Source organism: Hibiscus syriacus, unplaced genomic scaffold (genome assembly GCF_006381635.1).
Source record: "Hibiscus syriacus cultivar Baekdansim isolate YM2019G1 unplaced genomic scaffold, ASM638163v2 tig00002193_pilon, whole genome shotgun sequence".
Taxonomy (NCBI): Eukaryota; Viridiplantae; Streptophyta; class Magnoliopsida; order Malvales; family Malvaceae; genus Hibiscus; species Hibiscus syriacus.
Window position 1 is genome coordinate 1,293,303 of NW_024061914.1, and position 22,907 is coordinate 1,316,209.

A 22,907-nucleotide genomic window follows, 5' to 3' on the forward strand; every position below is an offset into this window, starting at 1 on the left:
GCCTAAAATGTATATGCAACATATGTTATTCTGGGATCTGGAGAGAAATCTCGATCTCCGATGGCCTGTCGTTGTTGACTCTTGATTTTGAAAACTTGAAGTTCCGATCTCTAATCTTGAATTCTTCAAATGCTTAAATCTGATGTGCACATTCTTCTTTTTTCTTTTTTTTTTCCTTTTTTTTTGGGAGATACTTCTCAACTATCTCAAGCATGTGCATGAGCCTTGATCGGCTTCTGGTACCTGTACTTTTCAATGAATCTTTGTACAGTAATATGCGATTATCTTTCACAAAAATAAATAAATCTTAGGTTTAAATCTAATTCAAGATGCTCAGAAGGAATTAGGGAAATGTCTTTATTCACAAGGGAGGAGAAGGACAAATAATACATGGCAAACATTCTAAAAAACGAATACACAATGATGTGTAAATGAATGTCTTAGATCTCGATAACGTGGGCACTTCTGAGCTGAAAAGCCGTTTGGTGACTTTGAATGCAGCCTTTGCCAAAGGATCTTTGAAAATGCGACAACGTTTGGGAGGGTGCAACATTTCTCCGATTTGTTGAGTTCGTAGAAGATTCATGTGCCAGGATGTTTCCACCGTTAATATCCAAATCGCCCTTTCCGGGTTTTCAACTTGGACCCATCCTTGGTTGCAAGACGCCCTTTGCGAGTTTTCATCTTGAACCCACCTTATTTTCTCTTCTTTTTTCCTCTTTTTCTTTTTTCAATTTAGGGCGCCCTTTCGAGTTTTCACCCTAAACGTTCTTCTCTTTTTGTTTTTGTTTTTTTTTTGTTTTTGTTTTTTTTTTCCAACTTAGGACGCCCTCTCGGGTTTTCATCCTAAGCGAAGTATTTCTTGACTGCGTCCGAGTTAATGGGATATGGCAGCTCAGGTCCGTCCATTTCAGCCAGGATAAGGGCTCCTCCGGAGAAAGCCTTCTTCACGACATAAGGTCCTTCCCAATTTGGCGTCCATTTTCCTCGGAAATCTTTCTGGACTGGCCAAATTCTTTTTAGCACTAGATCCCCTTCACGGAATATTCTTGGGCGCACCTTTTTTGTCATGTGCTCGGATCATTCGTTTCTGATAGATTTGACCATGATGAATGGCTTTCAGTCTTTTTTCATCTATCAGATTAAGCTGATCATATCTGGATTGTGCCCACTCCGTATCATCCAGTTTGACTTCTGACAAGACCCTGAGAGACGGAATCTCGACTTCAATGGGTAGCACTGCTTCCATTCCATAGGCTAGTGAAAATGGAGTTGCCCCAGTCGAAGTTCGTACCGAGGTTCGATAAGCGAACAAAGCAAAAGGCAACTTCTCATGCCAGTCTTTGTAAGTTTCAGTTGTTTTCTCCATTATCTTCTTAATATTTTTGTTTGCTGCTTCTACTGCTCCGTTCATCTTTGGTCTGTAAGCAGTGGAATTGTGATGTTTTATGTTGAACTGTTCGCAAGCAGCACTCATCATTTTGTTTTTCAAGTTTGTTGCGTTATCGGTGATAATCCTTTCAGGTAGACCATACCGACATATAATTTCTTTCTTCAGAACTTGCAAATGGATTGAGTGACACTGGCGTATGACGCAGCCTCTACCCATTTCGTGAAATAGTCAATTGCTACGAGAATGAACGGTGGCCATTCGAAGCCTTCGGATGGATTTGCCCGATAACGTCCATGCCCCACACAGAGAAGGCCAGGTGACGTCATTACATGAAGCGGATGGGTGGAACATTTATCTGTCTCCATAAATCTGACATTTATGACATTTCCTAGCATAGTTGATGCAATCGCTTTCCAATGTGGACCAAAAATATCCGCATCTCATTATTTGTCTTGACATCATATGCCCATTTGCATGTTCTCCACAAACTCCATCATGTACTTCTTCCACTATCATTTTTGCCTCTTCATATCGACGCACCTTAACAGAACTTGTTATGGCTTTTCTTGTATAAAACCTCTCTGTCAAGGACGTATCCAGCTGCCAACCTTCTAAGGGTTCTCCTCTCGATTTCAGTGGTTTTTTCTGGATAACTCCGATGCTTGATATACTGCAGAATGTCGTAGTACCAAGGCTTAGTGTCCTTGACTTCTTCAATTTGGTAACAATGAGCTGGGTACTCATACGATTGCATGTTAATTGGCATCATTTTAGACTCCCCGCCAACCTTGAATGTGGCTGCCAAGGTAGCTAAACCGTCAGCCATTTGATTTTCTTCTCTAGGCACGTAGTGGAAGGTGACTTCGTCGAACTCTTCGAGCAGATCCAACACTAGTTTTCGGTACTCTAACATCTTTATATCCTTGGTTTCCCACTCTCCTCGGAGCTGATAGATTACTAAAGCTGAGTCTCCATACACCCGCAAAGTCTTTATATTTTGCCCCAGTGCAGCCCGAATTCCCAAGACACAGGCTTCATATTCTGCCATGTTATTGGTGCAATCAAAGTTCAGTCTGCTGGTAAATGGGTAGTGATTCCCTTCTGGGGGAGACTAGGATTGCCCCGATGCCATGTCCTAGTGCATTTGATGCCCCATCGAAGTGCATTCTCCAGGAACTGTCCGCTGAAATGCTTGCTTCTTCTAAAGATATGGCCATTAAGTCTTCGTCTGGGAAATCAAAGTCCAGCGGCTCATAGCTCTCATCAGCTCTGCTTGCCAAAAAATCGGATATGGCGCTGCCTTTTACCGCTTTTTGGCTCACGTATTCGATGTCAAATTCAGACAAAAGCATCTGCCATCGGGCTAACCTTCCGGATAGAGTAGGTACACCCATCATGTATTTTAGTGGGTCTAACTTGGAAATCAGCCAAGTGGTGTGATACAACATGTATTGTCGAAGTCTTTTTGTAGCCCATACCAGGGCACAACAAACCTTCTCAATAGGAGGGTATCGGACCTCGCAATCGGTGAACTTCTTGCTTAAGTAGTAGATGGCTCTTTCCTTCTTCCCGGACTCGTCATGTTGGCCCAGGACACACCCCATGGAGTTCTCGAATATGGAGAGATACAGGAACAGAGGTTTGCCTGGGATAGGGGACATCAGGATAGGAGTGTGAGATAAGTACTCTTTTACCTTCTCGAATGCAATCTGATAGTTTTCATCCCATGCCCCAGGGCTATTTTTTCGAAGAAGGCAAAAGATTGGATCACACTTGTCGGTTAACTGAGATATAAATCGAGCTATGTAATTCAATCTTCCTAAAAAACCTCAGACCTCCTTTTGTGTTTGTGGTGGAGGTAGACTCTGGATAGCCTTGACTTTATCAGGATCAACCTCAAATGCCTTTTCTGCTGACTACAAAGCCTAATAACTTCCCGGATGTCACCCCGAAGGTGCACTTGCTAGGGTTTAGTCTCAGTTGGAACTTTCTCACTCTCTGGAAGAGCTTCCTCAGATTCTTGACATGTTCACTCTCGGTCTGTGCCTTGACAATCATGTCGTCGATATAAACCTCGATTTCTTTGTGCATCATATCGTGGAACAGGGTCACCATAGCTCTCTGATTTGTTGTCCCAGCATTCTTTAATCCGAAAGGCATCACTTTGTAACAGAAAGTTCCCCACATTGTGACGAAAGTGGTCTTCTCCATGTCTTCGGGATGCATCTTGATCTGATTGTACCCCGAAAATCCATCCATGAATGAAAAGTAGGCGTTCCCGGCCGTATTGTCCACCAGAGTGTCTATGTGGGCAGAGGAAGTTGTCCTTGGGACTGGCCTTATTAAGGTCCCGGTAATCGACACACATGCGTACTTTCCTGTCCTTCTTCGGCACAGGCACTATGTTGGCCACCCACTCAGGGTATTTGGCTACTTGGAGAAAACCGGCATCAAATTGCTTCTTGACTTCTTCCTTGATCTTAAGGAGCATTTCTGGTCGCATTCTTCTCAGTTTTTGCTGCACAGGTTTGAATTCTGGTTTGATTGGCAGTTTGTGAACTACCATATATGTGTTAGTCCCGCATGTCTTGATACGACCAAGCAAACACATCTTCGTACTCCTGAAGTAAGGCTATCAGGTTTTTTCTTGCTTCAGTCGAAAGAGTTGTGCCGATTTTAACCTCCTTTCGATCTTCCTCAGTGCCCAAATTTAAGATTTTGATCGTCTCCTCATGTGGCAGTATTTGCTTTTCTTCTCTTTCTATCATTCTCAACAATTCGGTAGGCAAGTTGTACTCCTCTTGATTATCGCATTCATCAAATTCCCCAAGACAATGGTTGATTCAAATCCACCTCTGGGTCAGGATCATCAGTGCCCACATTATCGTTATCTGGGAACCTGAAAGGAAGAAATATGCATGTGTGAGAGGATAATATCCCACACGGAACGGTCAAGAACTTAACTTTGAGAGTAACTGGAAATGAAGTACTGGAATGAAGGAGATAGAGAATGAATTCAAAAATAAAAGAAAAGTTTGTTTGTCATGAAAAAGAAAAATGCATCTTTTATTAAACTTAAACCAAATGTTTATTTACCCTTACAAAAGATCACCTATTGCCCCGGGTATAGGCAAATAGGGATAGTTCGAATATTACTCTGAAAGATTCTTGTAAACCACAGGTAGTTCTTCCACCGACCAACTGCTAGGTACAAACCCATGTGGCAGAGGGCATATCCTGGATCTATCTCTGTTGTCAACATCTTCTGTGGTCACGGCATTAACGTTCAGATCTTCCAGAGCCGTTTTTAACTCGGATATGGTGGTCTCAACACATAACCACCTGTCTTGAATGTTCTGAAGAGCGGCGGGAATGTCATAGGCTTCCATTGGAGTTCGTTTCCAGTCAATCTGGCCAACCTTCTCTCCCGGTTCTTTTGGATCTCCTTTCTCTTTTCATGATAACTGGGCTGAAAACCGAGCCCAAATTGGTCTAGTTTTGGGATAGGACGGGCAGGATTGATCATTCCTTGCAAATATTTCCCAAAACCTCTCCCGTTCTGGCGCCTCGGCCTAGGGTTTGCTTGATCTCCATCCTTGTGCATTTGAGAGTCGAGGTCTTGGGATTCTCTTTCCTTCCGCCACAAATGTGGCATTCACAAACTCCAAGGAGCGGAACGAACATTCTACCGCTTCCTCGTCTACTTCGATGTATGGAGCCTCCATGGTCACGCTTGCCACGATATCTTCCTCAGCGTTGATAATTACTAAGGCCCCGTCAATGACAAATTTACTTTCTGGTGGCAACGTGAGGGTACTGCACCTGCTTGATGAATCCACGGCCTTCCCAAAAGACAGCTATAGGACGGCATGATATCCATCACAAGGAACTCAACGTCATAGGTGGCTGGTCTGATGGTCAATGGTACCTCAATCTTTCCGATTACCTCTCTTTTGGTCCCATCAAATGCTCGGACCACATTCTGACAAGCTCTCATATGAGAGGTATCTATTGGTAGCCTCTTCAATGTAATCGAAGGCATCACGTTCAGGGCTGAACCATTATCGATTAAGACACTTGGTAAAGCGTGCCCCTTACAGTAGGTAGTAATGTGTAACGCCTTCGTTCGGCCTCTTCCTCCTGATGGAATCTCATCATCTGAAAACGAATGATTATCAGCTTGAATATTGTTCACATCGTCGATCCATCTTGCTGACTGGTATGTCTTGTGGCACAAACGTTGATTAGGATATTCAACAACGCTTCTCGGTGTGCTTCCGAACTTAAAAATAGTGCTAGCATTGAAGTACGTGGTAGTAAGTTGTGGAGCTGTTCTACAATGTTGTACTCGCTGTGCTTCAAGATCTTGAGGAACTCTTTAGCTTCTTCCTCCTTTATAGGTTCATTGACGACCAGCACATCTTCTTTGAACGGCTCCAGTGGTCTCTGCCCCACTTTACTATTACCTCCTCCAGAAGTACTCACCTGACACTTCCTTATATTGAAAAGGCCGAGGTGCGGAGATTACCACCTTGGCTGGTGTTGTTACTGTCATGCTTGCTTTAGGGGTAATTATCAAAGGACTACCCCTACCAAATTTTCTATCTGATGATTCTCCGGTGGCACAAACATCTGCTTCCAAAGAATCTAGAATTCCTTCGTAAAACTCCAGCTCTTTCTGGTTCATCATGAGTTGGACTAACGATCTGAACTCTGGGCAATCTTGTACTTTATGTCCTTCTTCTTGTGGTAACAACAATGGTTACCATCTTCATTTTCTGTCGTATCTGATATGGTGCAAGAAGCCCTGCCTTCACCATTTGGCTCCATACCCAAGCCAAAGGAGATTTGATCTCTGAAACTCGATTTAACCTTCCTGCCCCTTCGGTAGTAACGCATTGATCCTGTCTCCTGATGATTGGGCAAGGGATTATGGGCGACGTTGGTGCTCCGGAGTTAAAAGTGATCCAATTCTTGTTACGCATTCGTTGCACAAGTCTCTTGAATGCGAGACAACTTTCAATCGAATGCCCCTGCACACCGCCATGGTATTCGCAGTGGGCGCTCTCGTCATACCATTTCGGTAAGGGGGATTTATTGGATTCATAGGATAAGGTGACACTGCATGAGTGTCGAAGAGCTGTTGGTATAATTCTTTATACGTCATGGGAATGGGATCAACTGCTCCCTTTCCCTTTCTCTTCTTGGTTCCTCTGGTTCTGTCTAGAAGTACCGGATGGTACAGTGTGGGAATTTGAACTTGAGATCGTAACCCCCTTGTTGACGTTGTAGGTGTTCACATTGTTGATCTCTCGCTCTTGTTTTTGATGGGAGACTTTTTACTGGAGTCTCCTCCCTCAATCTTTCCTTGTTTAATGGCCAACTCGATCATTTCGCCGGCCATGACTAAATCTGAAAAACTCCTCGACGTGATTGCTACCAAATGCCCGGAAGTAAGGTGCCCTCAGGGTCTGTACAACAACTTTCTAGTTTCCTTTTCATCCAAGGTGGATGAACTTGCCAGATAAATCCCTCCATCTCTGTGCGTACTGTCGGAAACTCTCATGTGTTTCTTCTCTAGGCTTTTAACATGACCCGTCTGGTCTCATATCGTTGATATGCTTATACTGCTCCAAGAAAGACTTGGCTAAGTCTTTCCACGTCTTGATATGAGTCCAGCTAAGTTGGTTGTACCACCGAATAGCTGAACCGGACAAGCTCTCCTGAAAGCAATGGATCAGGTTGGTCATTCCCGCCATATCCTGTCATCTTTCGACAGACATAGTGATATGGGCTGAAGGGCAACTGTTCCCGTCGAACTTCTCAAACTCAGGAATTTTAAACTTTGGTGGAAGCACCAAGTCTGGAACTAGGCTCAGCTCCATTGCGTCCACTCCATAATAATCATGGTCTCCCTGGACCATCTTTATTTGATCTTCTAATATTTTTATCTTTTCTTCCATCTTTTGGCTTTATCTTCCTCATCAAAGTCTGGGACATGATAATCATCCGATGATCATCAGGGATGATTGTAGAAGTTTGTATCTTCACAGCAGGTGCAACTTTGCTTTGGTAACGAATGAGTCCCCGGTAGTGATGCTTTCCCTTTAGTAGCAGATGCGTCCCCGGGTAATATTCCGGGTGAGATAACCACTTGCGGGGTTGGTGGTATGGCCACTCCCTCGAAGAATGCCCCCTGATGCACTAGCTTGCTGTAGACCCGACAACTTGGCTACGATTTGGTCGACCAAGGACTCCTGATTTTCTTGATGGACTCAAGAGTACTTTCACTGTTCTGAGCCATCTTATCTTCTAGTCCTTTTGAAGTCTTTCCATGTGCTCTTCGATCTTCTCCATTCTGGCTTCCATTTGTCTCTTTTTGGCTCGAGTATTGTGCGGGTGATGTGTATATGATGCTTGTGGTGGTAACTCGGTGTCGAGACATGTTCTGTAGTTAAAGATAAAGGTACATTCGGACTAAATTCTAGACCCCGAACAACTTCCAGTAGGTTGAAAGTCTTCTGCCTTCATCTGTCACTGGTTGAATGCCTTGTCGAACCAACCAGCTTCCCTTGCTAGACCATGAAGATGACGGCTGCTTTTTGCGCTTGATCCAGGAAATCTCGGATGGTTGCGTCTCGGGCCCTCACCCTTCGCTGTGCTTGTTCCCAACGGAAACGCCATTGTAATCCTCCGTCGAAGGGCACCATCTGAAGCTCGTTTTCTTGCCTCTTGAACCCATCTACAATAGCTTCTAACTCAGCTATTGTCTTGCCATCTTTCTCATGTTGTCTTTCTAAGTCAGCTACCTGAACTCTCAAGCGCTGGTTCTGATATTGACTATCTGCCAAGCGTCTTTGGGCAGTCTTCATCTGTTCCTTCCAAGCTTTCTCATCAGGCCCCTCGAACTTCCTTTTCAGGCTATGAGCTTCGTCTTTCCAGTATTCGGAAGCCACTTTCAACTTGGAGTTATCCTTGACCTTATCTTGATACCCCTTTCTCAAGTCTTCAAGCTCAAAGCGGGCCCTTTTCTGTTCTCTTTCCAGTTTATCTGCCCCATCTTTCTGAGGTCAGCATCAGCTTCCACTGATAACGTTCAGCTTCAGTTCCTTATTCCTGCTTCAGCTCGTTATTCACAGCTTCAAACTCGGTCTTGGCTATCTCAAGCTCAGAAGGGACATGCCTGAGATGTTCTTCCATGGTCCGGGTGTCATCACAGTCTGGCACAGGGATATTGTCATTCTTTCTCAATCTTCGCCACTCCACATAATCCGGAGTGAGCATGCTTCTGGCAGCTACAACATCCATCCGGAATACTTTCATCCACGAATCGGCTGCTTCTCTGATCATCTTCTTATAGCTGTCACCGTGATACTCAAAACTCTGACCTAGCTAACCCATGTTGCTGGGACAAACTGACGTGCTCCATACTGTCTAAGTGCTAATAGCGGAGCATACCCGACTGCTCCCCAAAGTCCAAGTAAGGTCACAGTGTCAGAGTCACCACATCGAAAAAGAACATCACTAAGGAATAACCAAGGGGCTCTCCAGACAATATCTCGGTCTTGAAGATGCGTAAAGACCTTCATCCATTTTTCTTTCGAGGCGCCTTCATGCCATTTTAAGATAATAAATTCACCTAGAGGTGAATAGGTGGTGCTGAAACGGCGGTAGGCAACCCCGTCAGTCTTCCAGAATCGAAAGGTCTCGGCCAAGATGGCTGGTGCTGGGTTAACTCGTTTAGAAAGTTGCTCAAATAGTTCCACCACAGCAGCGTCAATGCACCCCAAAGCCTTCAGAAATATGATCAAATCGTACAGACCCAGTGCAAAAAGGTCTATAGTCTTCCACTCATCAGGGTGGTTTTTCATTAGTTGCTTTATATGGATCCACTCGATTCCTTCCCCGCTACCTTTGTGCCGGAGTCGATCAGTCACCCACTTTTCATCAACCCCTGCAATCTTGGCCAGTCCGTTCTTGAAGGGCTGACTCTTGATATGTTTAATATATGCCCTCTCTAGTTTGATGCTTTCGCAGTGCAGTAGAGTAGTATACTCTTTGATAGTAGGCACCATGTCTTCCTGGTTAAAGGTGAAACAACTATATCCCGGGTTCCAGAATTGAATTAATGCTCGGAGTAAGGGCTCTTCAGTCTTGACATGGAGCAAGAGGGCGATATCACCATATCGTTGGCTGAACTTCTGCTTTCTGTCATTCTTCCAACTGTCCCAAATATTTCGCAGCTCCTGGACATTATTCTGTTTCAGGCTGACAGCGGCATAACTAACCAGTTTGACACATAGTTCCCTGAAGACTGTCTCCCTTCTCTTTCTGAGTCTCCTCGGACCATAGTCGTGCCTCAGCGTTTTCAATCTCTTGTATTACAACACCTTTGTCCATTAATTCGAATTATTTTGTGTATAACAAACGCTTTTTAGGGATCAATAGCCTCTTGTAATGATGCAAAGGCAAAAACGTTAGTAAAATAAAAATACAAATAAAAAAATGACGGAAGGAAAAAGCGCAACAAAAAACATGGTTAGGGTAAAAATATCCTAAGTTTTTGAACGTGGTTTCGGGGTAGGCTCTAATTCTTCATGGTCTCCCGGTTTAGGTTTTAAAAAAACGGTACCCGAGTTCTCCTTGTCGCCCCCTTGGGCTTGCCAGACCCTTAGTCCTAAACCCATCACAGGCTTGTGGGACTAAGTTAAACTCGAGGGGACACATTCCCTTATGCCCGCACGGTGAATAAATTCACACGAAGACATAAGGTATATGAATCCCGAAGGCTACTTGCTAGGCCCGCACGGTGAATAAATTCACACGAAGGCGTCGCTTTCACCCCCACTTAAAATAGGAATTGGAGCTCGGGTATAGAGCCTTAGATGAAAAAAAACTTTGAAGTCTGAAATCATGAGAAAACGATTAGTCCAACTATTTACTCGAAAATATAATCAAAAGTAAGTAAAAAGGATCGAATATTACCTTAAAATTAAACTTCCATTTTCGTTAAAAAGACAACTGGAAATTACCTTAGCCTGACTCACTTACCGTCCCCAGCAGAGTCGCCAAGCTGTCGCAACCGTCTTTCGGTTGGGCCCCGGAATTGGGCTTCGACGTGAATAATTGGGTTAGAGTCGCCACAGACCATTTATTTAAAAATAAATGGGTTGATCGGATACCCTATTCTTACTGATCTGCGTCTTCTAAAGATGTCGGGTTCGGGAGTCGGTTACGGTTAAGGAAGGATTAGCACCCTTAACCGTCCTTTCGGTACTACGCAATTTCCAGTTGTCTTTGATTAAGAAAATTATAATTTTAAATTTAAAGGTAAAAATATGATCCAAGTTGCTTACCTCTGATAGTTTTAATAGTGTACTCTTACAAAAAGTCTCGAAACGTATTAGAGAAGAAAACAAGAACGATTAATAAAAGGACGAAACGAAAATAAACAATAAATATAAAAATAGAGAAAAGAAACTAAAGTAAAGACAAAAATGAACAAAATAAAAAATAGAATAATAATAAAACATATATACACATAAATAATATTAGAAAAACGAAGCAAGTAAATAAAACATATGCCTATAATGAGGGGAATAACAATACTAATAGTTACAGTATATATATATATATATGAAGATATAAATTTTATACGTATAGCCTATAATTATAAACAAAACAAAGAAGGTAACAAATAAGAATAAAAAAGTATAAAGTAATAATAAAATAAAAATATAATTATAATAAAAAATAGGAATAAATGCCTATAAATGAGGGGAAATAACAATACTAATAGTTACAGTAATATATATATATATATGAAGATATAAATTTTTATACGTATATGCCTAATAATTTATAAACAAAACAAAGAAGGTAACGAAATAAGAATAAAAAAGTATAAAGTAATAATAAAAATAAATAAATATAATTATAATAAAAATAAATAGGAATAAATAATAAAAATAGCAAAATAATGGTAACATGACTGAATTGAAAGGAAACCATGATTGAAGGTCGAATTCAAGAGAAAATTGACTTTAAAATCGGATTTGGGATTTAAATTAAGACTTTAAGAACTACCGGGGACCAAGAATGTAGTTTACCCCATTTAAAACGAAAACATGCGGGTCCCTTGCAGGTATGGGTCGAGTCGTGGATCAGGCGCGGGTCCTGATGGTTGTAAATATGAAAGTCAAAAAAAAAAATATTATTCTTCATTTCTCTCTTCCCCAGACGAAAGCCCCTCCTCTATCTCTCGTTTTCTTTGGTTTGTTCATCCAAAATGATGAACGCCGCCACTTGTTTCCAGAAAACGGTGGCTTTCACACCTCGCCGCCGGTCATGGGTGGTGGTCCACAACAAAAAATCCGTTTTTAAAGAGCTCTTCTTCTTCTTTACTCAAAAGTCCAAATGTGTTTTTAAAACCCGAGATTTAGAGAATAGTAGATCTAAAAAAATATTTTCGAAAATAAGGGCCTCATCTCATTCATCGGCCGAAACTTTGATGTTTTGAGCGAAAAAGGTACAAGTGCTTCCTCTCCTCTGTATTTTCTAGTACTCTAGTAAGATTTCTGTGGTAATCTTTTATGTATTGTGGATTTTTGCGTATTTTGTGCCTAAAAGCTCTCTGTGGTCTCCTCTCCCTTTACAAATAGATTACATGTCTTATTTATAGCCTAGAATCTAAGTGTTTGACCCCTATTAGAACTCTAACTCCAATGTTTGTTGGCTTGTTATCTTCATGAAATCCTTGCGCCGGAGGAATCGGAGTTGTGGAGGATGTGAGACGGGTGGCCGTGAAACTCGGAAAGGGAGGCGAGGGAGCTTGTGGCGCAGAACACTACCAAGGTTAGGGTTCCTCACGACTGTTGAACTGGACTTGGTTCACTTGTTGGGTTGCATGTTCAAGCCTGTAAATGTAAAAAAAATGAAATTAATAATATTATATATATATAATATAAACATTATAAGGACGCAAATCATGTGTTTACAACCGTATCAACAAAATATCGCGATATATGGTTTACATCCAAACGAGGTATAACATCTTCCATTTTATATCTATAAAAAAATTAATTAAATAAAGTATTAAAAAATTTAAATACTTAAATAAATTAAAAAAAATATTAAATATAATAAAATATACATTAAACAGTTATATGAGCATATAAAAGTATTTAAAAGGATTTGATGCGATGAAAATGATTGAGAATAGAAGTATTTATAGGGAGAGGTGAGGGTGTGAACGACCTGAATAAGTGGGTAATTAAACCTAAGAAGCGTTGCAGGGAGCGCGCCTTTCTGACGCGTGTCAAATTTAAAGGTAAGGTGCACCGCAAGGGCCGCACTTTACACACGTGTATCTCAACTCAACATAAAACACACTTCAGGGAGCACGCCTTATCAACGTGGCTCCAGATCAACGTAAAACGCCTTATCAACGTGGCTCCAGATCAACGTAAAACGCATTGCAAGGAGCGCATCATGCAAAGGATGTTAAATCGTGAAAAATAATCTGAAGGATACCTAACAGATAAATATATAGTATATAAGTGATTTTTGGGAAAAAAAAGCCGTTTTCACTTTTCTCTTCTCCGTCGTTCTCACTTCTTTCTTATGTTGTACATTTTCCATTCTTTTTCATCTCTAATTTTCTTCTTTCTGCTGTTCTGTTACTGTCCTAAGAACCAAGAATAAACTATAATGAGCATTGTCGGACAGTTCACACAAACCTTGTGTAGATACTCATTTTTTTGAGATTTTAGTAGTATTTTATTTTTTATTACGTATTAATTATTAAATATTATTAATATTTAATATTATTAATAATTCAATACACTACGTATCTTTCCGTCTGTCACTATTATCTTAAGATCCAAGAATAAACCATGGTGAGCATTGTCGGGTAGTTCACATAAACCTTGTGTAGATACTCATTTTTTCCAGGATTTTAGTCGTATTTTATTTTTTTATTAATTAGTTTTTATTAATTATTAATATTCAATTATTTAGGCCCAAAAGCAAGCCCAACGTGCCCAAAATTACAAACCCTAACCTAACTTAAACTAACCTTTGCTAACCGTAACCCTAATTCTTCATTATCTTCCCCGGCTGCCGCCGCCACTGTCAACTAGAAAAGCCCACCGTGGAGCCACTCCCGCTGTTATCGATTCCGAAGTTGCAACTGTTGATAACCGACCAGTTTAACCGCCTCAACATCATCATGTCGCCATAACAGTAAAAAGAAAATCAATCAACCAAAAAAATCAACAAAATCAAAGCAAACCCCAAAAAACTGGACATTTAATATAAGTGTTCATTACCTCCACCTACCCTCCTGTCATGGTCATACTCCTCTGCCATCTCCGACCTCATCTGCAGTAAAGAGCCCTCAAACCGCTTACAACAACGCATGAGTGAAAAAAAGATACGACTATCTATAATATGAGAAAACACAATAAAAGGGTATAGTTCAAAAACACCAGATCGAGAAGATATTCGAATAAAAAAACAAAAAAAAACATATCAGAATGAAAAAAATAAACAAAGACATAAAAAGGGTCATAAAGAAAAGGAAAATCTTACCTTTTTCACGAAAACTATTCTTGTTTCTCCACCGGAGTTGTAAGAGCCCTTCAGATCTTTCTAAGGTAATCATTTTTGTTGAGATTTAAGAGAAGCTTCAGAAATAAAAAGTTTTAGAAACTATTTTAGGATTGGTGAGGTTTGAGAGATCGTTGGGTGGTTTCTCCTCCCTAAGAGGTAAGATAGACCCTTTTTTTCAAAAGCGGCGCTGAAGTGAATATAGGTTCAAGAACCCTATTTTCTAGCTTTTAAATCCCTTACGTGCAGTGTCATTTAGGATAAGAATTCCATGGCCTGTGATTAGGGATTATTATTTACTTGAGAAAGTTCCATCTTTTGTAACATTTAAAATTTGATCATCTAATAAAGTTTAATTTCTCTTGTTTCGGGCCTTTCATATTTTAATGATTTTATTTTAGTCCATTTTATATCTATTTGCCTTTGTTTATGGTTTTTTTTTTTACATTTGACACTTAGCTTTAATAATTTTCATTTAGTATTGAATATTTATGATTCTAGTGCCGGTAATGTTTAATATTTATGTTTGTTGTCATGATTTTTATTAGTTTTTATGTTTAGCCTTTAAAGTTGTCACTTTTTTTATTTTAGCCATTGTAATTTTTTTCATTTTTACTCGGTCATTTTAGTCCTTATACTCTAGTATGTATATATATTCTATATATCATTAGTATTAATTAAGTATTTTTACTATATATTAAGTTTATATAATATATTATTATTATTATTATTATTATTATTATTATTATTATTATTACATTTATTTTATGTTTTCTTGTGTGTTAATATGTGTGTTTACTTATTAAGAATATATCTTCATTCCTTTTTACTTGTCGTAGATATATATATATATATATATATCATTATTTTTACTTATTTAATACTTCTATGTCAATATTTTTTATATTTTTACTCGAATATTTTTAAGAACATCTATCGTAGAATGGGTGTGAAAAATACCACACGATAGGAGTAGTGTGATTCGACAACATTCGACGGAAGACAAACTTGAAATAAATTGAGTCAATTTTTGTGCAATTTTGTTATTTGAATCAAATTAATCAATGTTCAATAAAATGAGTCGTATTTTAATTTTTGACTCGAATTTGCAAATTCCACTGCCACAACAACGTATAAGCGATTAGGTATCAATTTTAAGCGTTGTAGGGGTGCTTACCATTCTTCATGCATAATCAACTATTGAACCCTAAAAAAATCTTTGGAAAAATAGACCAATTATTGTCTAAAAATGATTTTTCTTAAAATTGTTTTAAAAGGTTTTTATATATTTGACCTACATAACCCAAAGGTTGATGGAAACTCCAAATCAAACTAATTCAAATTTTATCAAAAATCCTAATGTTTAAAAATAAAGTCATAATTATTTTTAAATTTATTTTTTTAAAACATGGCTATGACAATTTGGCGACTCCGTTGGGGACTAGTTAGAGAATCATGCCATTGGTTACTTATACATTGTCTTATGATGGAAATTATGGATTTGAGTCTGAAATTAGCTTATGATTATTTTCATTGAAAATTGGTTAATTTATTATTTATTCTTTTTGTAAATAGTTGTAATAATGTTTAAGTTCATGCTTGTAGAGTCATTGAATTTTTATCGAAAGTGTTTCCATCTTTGTTTTTCTTTTGTCTAAGGTTTATGAGTTCCTCCTCACACACTTCATGTGCACTGGCATGACATAAGTTATATACCCGAACACTATCCAAATGAGTGAACGTTTAGGCTTTCGTGGTGAATTTATTCATCGTATGAGCTATAACAATTAACCTCTGGGATACACGCCTTATACCTTCGTTGGAATTTACTTCCTCGTATGGGTATAAGGAAGTGGATTTTCTCGAATTGAAATTGTTCCATTTGAAGACTGTAATGGGTGAGGATCGAGGGTTTGGCAGCCCAATGGGGCACCAACATAAAAGAAAATAAAAGTACCCTTTCCTCTAGAGCCGAAACCATGTATGCAGTGAACCATAGATTGATCACCATAGGTAGAGCCATATTAACCCTCTTTCTGTCAATAGGTACTGAAATAAGTATACACAAAGGAGGAACGACTCTAAACATTTACTTCTTGATTTAAATTCATAGAATAATTTTTTTTCTAATTGAAAGCATGTGAAGAAGATACCATACGGTTAGGATTAAATTTTTTGAAATTAAAGCATGTCGAGTAACAGGCATGTCCAAGTAGGATTATTGTTTAATGAAACATGTTTGTGTATATACCATGATGAGGTAGGTTTTATATTTATCTTTAAATAACAATTTCATCTTCATCAATTATCTCACTTGTACTACCTCATTTATTCTTATTTTTTGTCATTTAACCTTTTTGCATTACATCATCATGAAATAATGTAAACATGTTGATCCACAATCGGCTATCTAAGAGAAAATTTTGATAAGGGGAGAAAAAAGTTTTCAATCAAGTAGTCACATACACAAATATGCAATGATGGCTAATGAAAGCTCAATGAATAAAGATGAAACTCGCTCAAAGATCATACATTAAACTCACTGATATAATGACATCCGAAATTCGAGAGATGATCTCTTGATGATAACAATGGTGCAACCATAAAGTTTTGCCTACAAATATTCCACCTTTAATCATCAAGGTGTGACACATAACTCCAACATCATAGGGGCATCAACCAAGGTATTTCATAGAGCACTTGATGGGCATAGTTTTTGGGGACGAAGCTCCAAGATGAAATATCGACCCACTTTAGACCCAACATCCAAGCAAAAGCATATTTGTAAAATGAATTATATTGTAAAAAAAGACTTTTATCTGTGATGGAACTTATTCTATGATATTCATCGTAGGGATTAACACCTTTTGCATCTGCATATTTGTATTTCATATTTGCATTGCATAAATTTAAGCATTTTCATATGCATCATTCACGAAAAATTGAAATTAATTCGTGGAAGATTCCATGGCAGTAGTCCTAATCACGTGACACGATACTAAGAATGGATGCAAAATTTGAGCAACTAAGAAAGAATTACAAGAGAATTTATTGAGAATGCAAACAGACTGAAAGCTAAGCTGGAGAGATCACAAAAGACTACTACGGATCACATCTTGCAAATTCAAGCTAGCATGGTCGACCAAATCATGGAAGAATTGGCTGGGTTCAACAAGACAAAAGGAAATGAGAAGATTTTCATGATTTTAGAAACCATTAATTGTGTGACAACTCATGCTAGTCCTCAACTAATCACCTCACCCGAGAGGTTTCGGAGCAACTAAGCAAGTTTCTTTGTCCCTAAGACTCTAGCAACCATGATAAACCCTCATTGTAACTTTATTATTCATAGCATGTTTGATTTTGATCAAATGAAGAAATGTGAGAATGAGATCCCTGAGAATTTGAAGAATTGGTGCAAAGATTACTTCAAAGGAATGAGGGGATAGAGCTCGCAAGACGAGATGGATGCAAGGGAGTTAGTTTTTGTTCCTAACCTGGTTCTCCCAACCAAATTCAAAATGTCTGAATTTGAAAAGTATGATGGAACCAGTTGCCCTACTGTCATCTCACGATGTTTATTTGTAGGATGACTGGATATGTAACACCTAAAATCCGTATAATTATACCTATACAGATTATAGATATCACCTGAATTTCTCTTAAAAATAATTTCCATTCAAAACTGATTTAAAATTTATTTTCTTAAAATGGTAACTGATAATACAAAAATATCGTATCACATTCAACTATTACATAATATTTAAAACATATATTAATATGGATTTATGCTATCCATATTGAAATAGAGTAAAACAGTTTAGTTTAGTCATTACAACCCAGTTTCAAAATAGTTCAACAGAGCAACTAGGACATTAATAAGTACATGCCACTAACTAAGTCAAAATCACATCATAAGATGTCTTACTTATATTGAAATATACTCCTCGATGCTTGATGTCGCTCTGAACTCTTTACTCTTCTACTGGCTTTCTACATACACGTGAAATCATCACGCGCTAAGTATATACTTAGTGAGGCAATTAAAACAGTAAATAGTGCAATACATTTCATGCATGAAATTCAATGTCAAGATCAAAATGCCATAAGCTCATGTTACCTGCACGTTCAATATTTTACCATGATCAAAATAATATAACATAAATATTATCATTTTTACCAATAGTTATAGCCCACAAGTAAACATATGAAGACCTTGGGTATTCGAGTAATATCTGCACCATAGTGCTACACATAAGGTCGTGCCCACCATAAACACTTAGTGTCCTTACACACTATAGTGCTAATATAAACCTGCAGTTGCTATACTCTATGGCATGCTAACTATACCCTGTCTTTCAACAACTTACTAGGGCATATAATCTAATTCATCCATGGTATCATATACCCATATATTTAACATTAGGGCAGTTCATACCCAAAATAACATCCATGGTAAAATATCACATTTATCCCAAATCAATGCATTATAATTGCAAACTGTGACCTATCGATGTCATGTCGAAGTTATAAAAATGACATAATATCATGCTGATATAAATAAGGTAGACTTGTCGCAAGTATTCATGATGATGTATAAAACATCTATGTACAATGTCATGCATGTATTGCACTCACCTCGACACTTTATATATCCAAAATATGTGCCTCACTACGATCTACAATAACCCTTTTATACTTGACTTGCTTCGATCACAAATCAATCATGATATGTACAAAATCAAAAATTCATAACAATACTTATGTTAGTATTGTACTAACATAACACATCCCTAAAACAAAATCCATAATATACTTGAAACTCATTTTCTACCAAAATACTTAACACTTAATAATTCATTTTTAACATTGGTACCAACTTTTCTAATTTACAGAAAATGGTCCTTCCCCATTTTATCACTTAGATTCTTAATACCAAAATTCCAACATTGAAATTATTACCATTCAAATGCTTTTACAAAGGCATAATTTCATTTAAGTACCTCAACTATACGAATATTGCACTTAAATCACCAATCTTTTCAAACTTCCAAAATAATCATATTTCACATCTAAACACTTATTTTAATTCCAAAACAGTAATTTATAGCATAGTACATCAACTATCAAATAATTATACAACCATTCACAACTTTTCCAAAATTATTGAATTGGTCCCCCAAATTTTCAAAAAGTACAAAATGGTCCCAAATTTTCCTAAGGCTTGTAGAATACTTCCTACATCATTTCCAACCCTTATATAATTTTTTCATAATTTTTCTCACTCAAATACATCAAGGCCAAATGTTTTATCCTTTAAAACTATGTTTTTATGATTTTGCTCGATTTTGATTTGATTCAAGCATGAAATCAACTTCCAATCAACCTTACAACATCTCTACAATCAAATCTCTAATCAACTCTCATCAAAACACCAAGTTCTATAATTTCTTCCCTTGACCAAAATTTATAGAATCATTTCTAAGAAGTTTGAACTTGTTTTAATCATAATTCATGCTTGAAATTGAATCTACAACCTCAAAAACATCAATATTCATCATCAATTTCATGAATCCTAACATGAACATAAACCCTAAGTTTTGGGATCTTTGAAATTAAGCAAGTTGAGTAAGCATAATTGGTAACAAAAGATAACATTTCTCGACTGTATCAGTTCCCATATTTCACGCATAACTTGAATTCCTAATGAAATTGCTCAGAAATGGAAAAAAAAATATTTTTCCTAACCTTGGTATAGCTAACGGCAATGGAGAAGATGAATAACAACTTTGGCATGAATATTAAATTCATTAAATTTGGAGAATACTAATTTACCCTTAATGAAACTTCATTATCACCATTAAACCAAGACACATAACCTTATCATCTTCCAAACCAAGACACCTAACCCTTAGCATCTTCCATAAGTCAAATATGAACAAATAAGATCTTAGTTTACCGATTTGCCCTTGTTTTTTTTCCAAAAATCACAATCTTGCCACTTTAATCCAACGATCCAAATTAAATATGGAATTAAACCCTTAAATCTAAAGATTTATATTATTTTCCAACATTTAAAAATGTGAAAATAATATTTTTGGGTTTAATTTATCATCCTTTTGATTTTCCTAAATTTTCTATTCAATCCAATTTACCGAATTTTTCCTCAACTTCCTTGTTTATAACTTTTATTATAAATCCCAGATTAAAATTTTGATTATCACCAAAACGTTATTCTTGAGATAAACTATTTATTTACGAGGCCAAAATGTAACTTTTAAAATTACCATTTTAGTCCCTAAACTTTTCCAAAGTTTATACTTTGGTCACCAAACTTTTAAAATTTTCATTTTGGTCACTATCTAAATTTTTGGGGTATTACAAGATACTCCAGCTATGATCAAATGGTAATCCAATATTTTCAAGACATTCTAATCGGACTCTTTTAAGTGGTATAATCAACTAAGTCACATTCAAATTCGCTCCTATAATAACCTAGCTCACGCTTTTCTGAATTAATACAAACACGTGTCAAATATAGCCCCTAATCGAACAATATTGCAAAACATGTAGATGAAGTACAATGAAAGCTTCTGACATTACGCACAACGATGGAGGGATGTCACATCCCAAGTACATACACCAATGATTGAAAGGGAGTTTGTCACCATGTTCATTGACATACTAAAATCCCCCTATATCAACCATATGTTAAGGGTTGCCACAAAGAAATTCTCTGACATTGTCATGTGTGGAAAGATAATTGAAAGAGCTATAAAAATGGCAAGGTAAGAAGCACAAGCAGTATTGACACTGAGAAATAAGCTAAAATCAATATAATGGGATCATATTTAGCTAGTCATGGAACCAGGACTCGTAAAGTGACTCAAAAAAAGACTACTATTGATTCAATCCCAATGTCTTATGAGGAATTGCTTTCGATGCTTGTTGAGAAGAACCTTGTGACTCTGGTCCAATCTGAGCCAAAAGAACCTCTATATTCTTAAGGCTTTATAATATCAACCACTTAGGAAGTTTGGGGCACAATATTGAGAATTGTAGGGCACTGAAGCGTAAGGTCAAGAATTTGATCGATTCAGGGGCATGAAATTTGATGAGTAATGGGGAATCCTAGTGTAAATCAAGAGAAAAAATTTGCATCCACCATAAAGCTTTATTGTACTTGTATGAAAAAACATATCATTTTATGTGAATTTGTTTTTCTTTCTTTTTTCTCTGTTTACATGTTTGTAAGTCATTGGACTTTTGAACATGTTAAAATGCTACCTTCCAAGGTTATGGGCAATTAGAAAATTTCAATCTTATAATTCTGTAAATATCATTTTAATTAAATGCTCTCTTGAGAATCAATGTTATAGCCTCTTTGGCAAGTGACAAGATTGAACCCTAGTAAAACAAAGACCCTTGATCATACTCTAAAAGATACACCCAAATAGCATACCCTTCTCTTGTAGGGATCAAGATAACCTTCTCCTGTCATGAAGAGATGATCGAAGGACTTGACATTCAGGTATGTATAGGAGCAGAAAAAATGGGGCATTTTGCATATGAGGTTGCAAAGCTGATTTATTTCTGCTTTTATTGAGGACGTTTATTGATGACCATAATCTTTCCAGATGGAATAGTCGAATATGAGAACTTAGTTTAGGTCAGTTGCTTGATAATTAAACTCTAAAGATGAGATTTTATGACCTTCAACGACACCCAGACTATTTTCTCAATGAGCTTAAAAAATTGAATATGTATACCCAAGAAGTTAAGATAATTATGTATATATAATAACTGAGCTATTCTTCTAAAGCAATTGGTGAAAATCCCTAGCTATATGGATATATTTCTTCAAATAACCAAATAAAGACAAATAATATATATATATATATATATATATATAATAAATCTGAGCTATTCCTCTAAAGTAACTGGTTAAAAGCCCTGGCTTTATGAAGAGACCCATTCAACTAGCCAAACAAGGGTAAATTAAATTAAATAAATAAGGAGCTTCGGTGAAGATGGACTAAGGGAGTTAAGGAACACCTGTTATAGTCAACTTCACACGAACATTAAGGAGCTTCATTTTTAGACTGATATTTCTGTACTACCTCTGCTATAAGAGTCCACGAAGTTTCAAATAAATAGAGGATTTTAGAGAACCGAAATAGAAGTGTTTTAAAAGTTTATTAATTGAGATGTTAGTTACGTCATTTTGTCTACATTCGATTAAAATGCCAAGCCGATAATGAAAAAAATGCCACAATGTTCAAAGTTAAAAAAAAGAATGAAAACTCGATGACATAAACCGTAGAAAACTTAGGAAGCCAACCTAAAATCAAACTACCAACTTTTGACACTTATCGAAGAGTCATAACTTTGAAAGATTAAGAGAGTAGTTAATTCTTTGATATCTAATGAACTCTTGTTTTATAATTTGTCTCAATCATGAACTTAAAGTAAGGGGCAACATTTTTCGAAACTTCATCAAACATTGTTCAAAATTCTTTCATAAAACATTTCTCATAATTTTTTCATTAAACATTTTTCAAAATTCTTTCATAAAACATTTTCAGTCAAGACAATCTCTGTAAGAATATATCTTGAAAATTGCCAAATGTCCTTGAATCGACAACTGGAATGGTTTGTAAAGAGGGGTCGGAACGATTTTGTGTTTAGGGAGTAATGAGATTGAAAGATTGAGAATTGCACAGCGATTTATAGTGGTTTGAATTTCTCAATCAAAGTCTACGTCCACTACCTTAGCTCGTCACCAAGGATTTTCCAAAAAATTCACTAATTTGTTATTTCTTTTGAGGATAAAGAGTAACCTTACAAACTCCCTAGTTTTCCGGGTTAAACTAGAACCTTTCCCTAGCTTTTACATGGGCTAAGC

At 37.4% G+C, this 22,907-nt stretch overlaps 1 long non-coding RNA gene across 1 annotated transcript; it reads right to left on the reverse strand.

Annotated features, from left to right (window-relative positions):
- Positions 1–11,953: 11,953 nt before the first annotated feature.
- Positions 11,954–14,186, reverse strand: LOC120138044. Its single transcript, XR_005517483.1, has 3 exons — positions 13,985–14,186; positions 13,470–13,774; positions 11,954–12,309 (listed from the first exon to the last, which is right to left on the reverse strand). It is a non-coding gene; the product is annotated as an uncharacterized LOC120138044 (long non-coding RNA).
- Between the last annotated feature and the right edge of the window lie 8,721 nt (positions 14,187–22,907).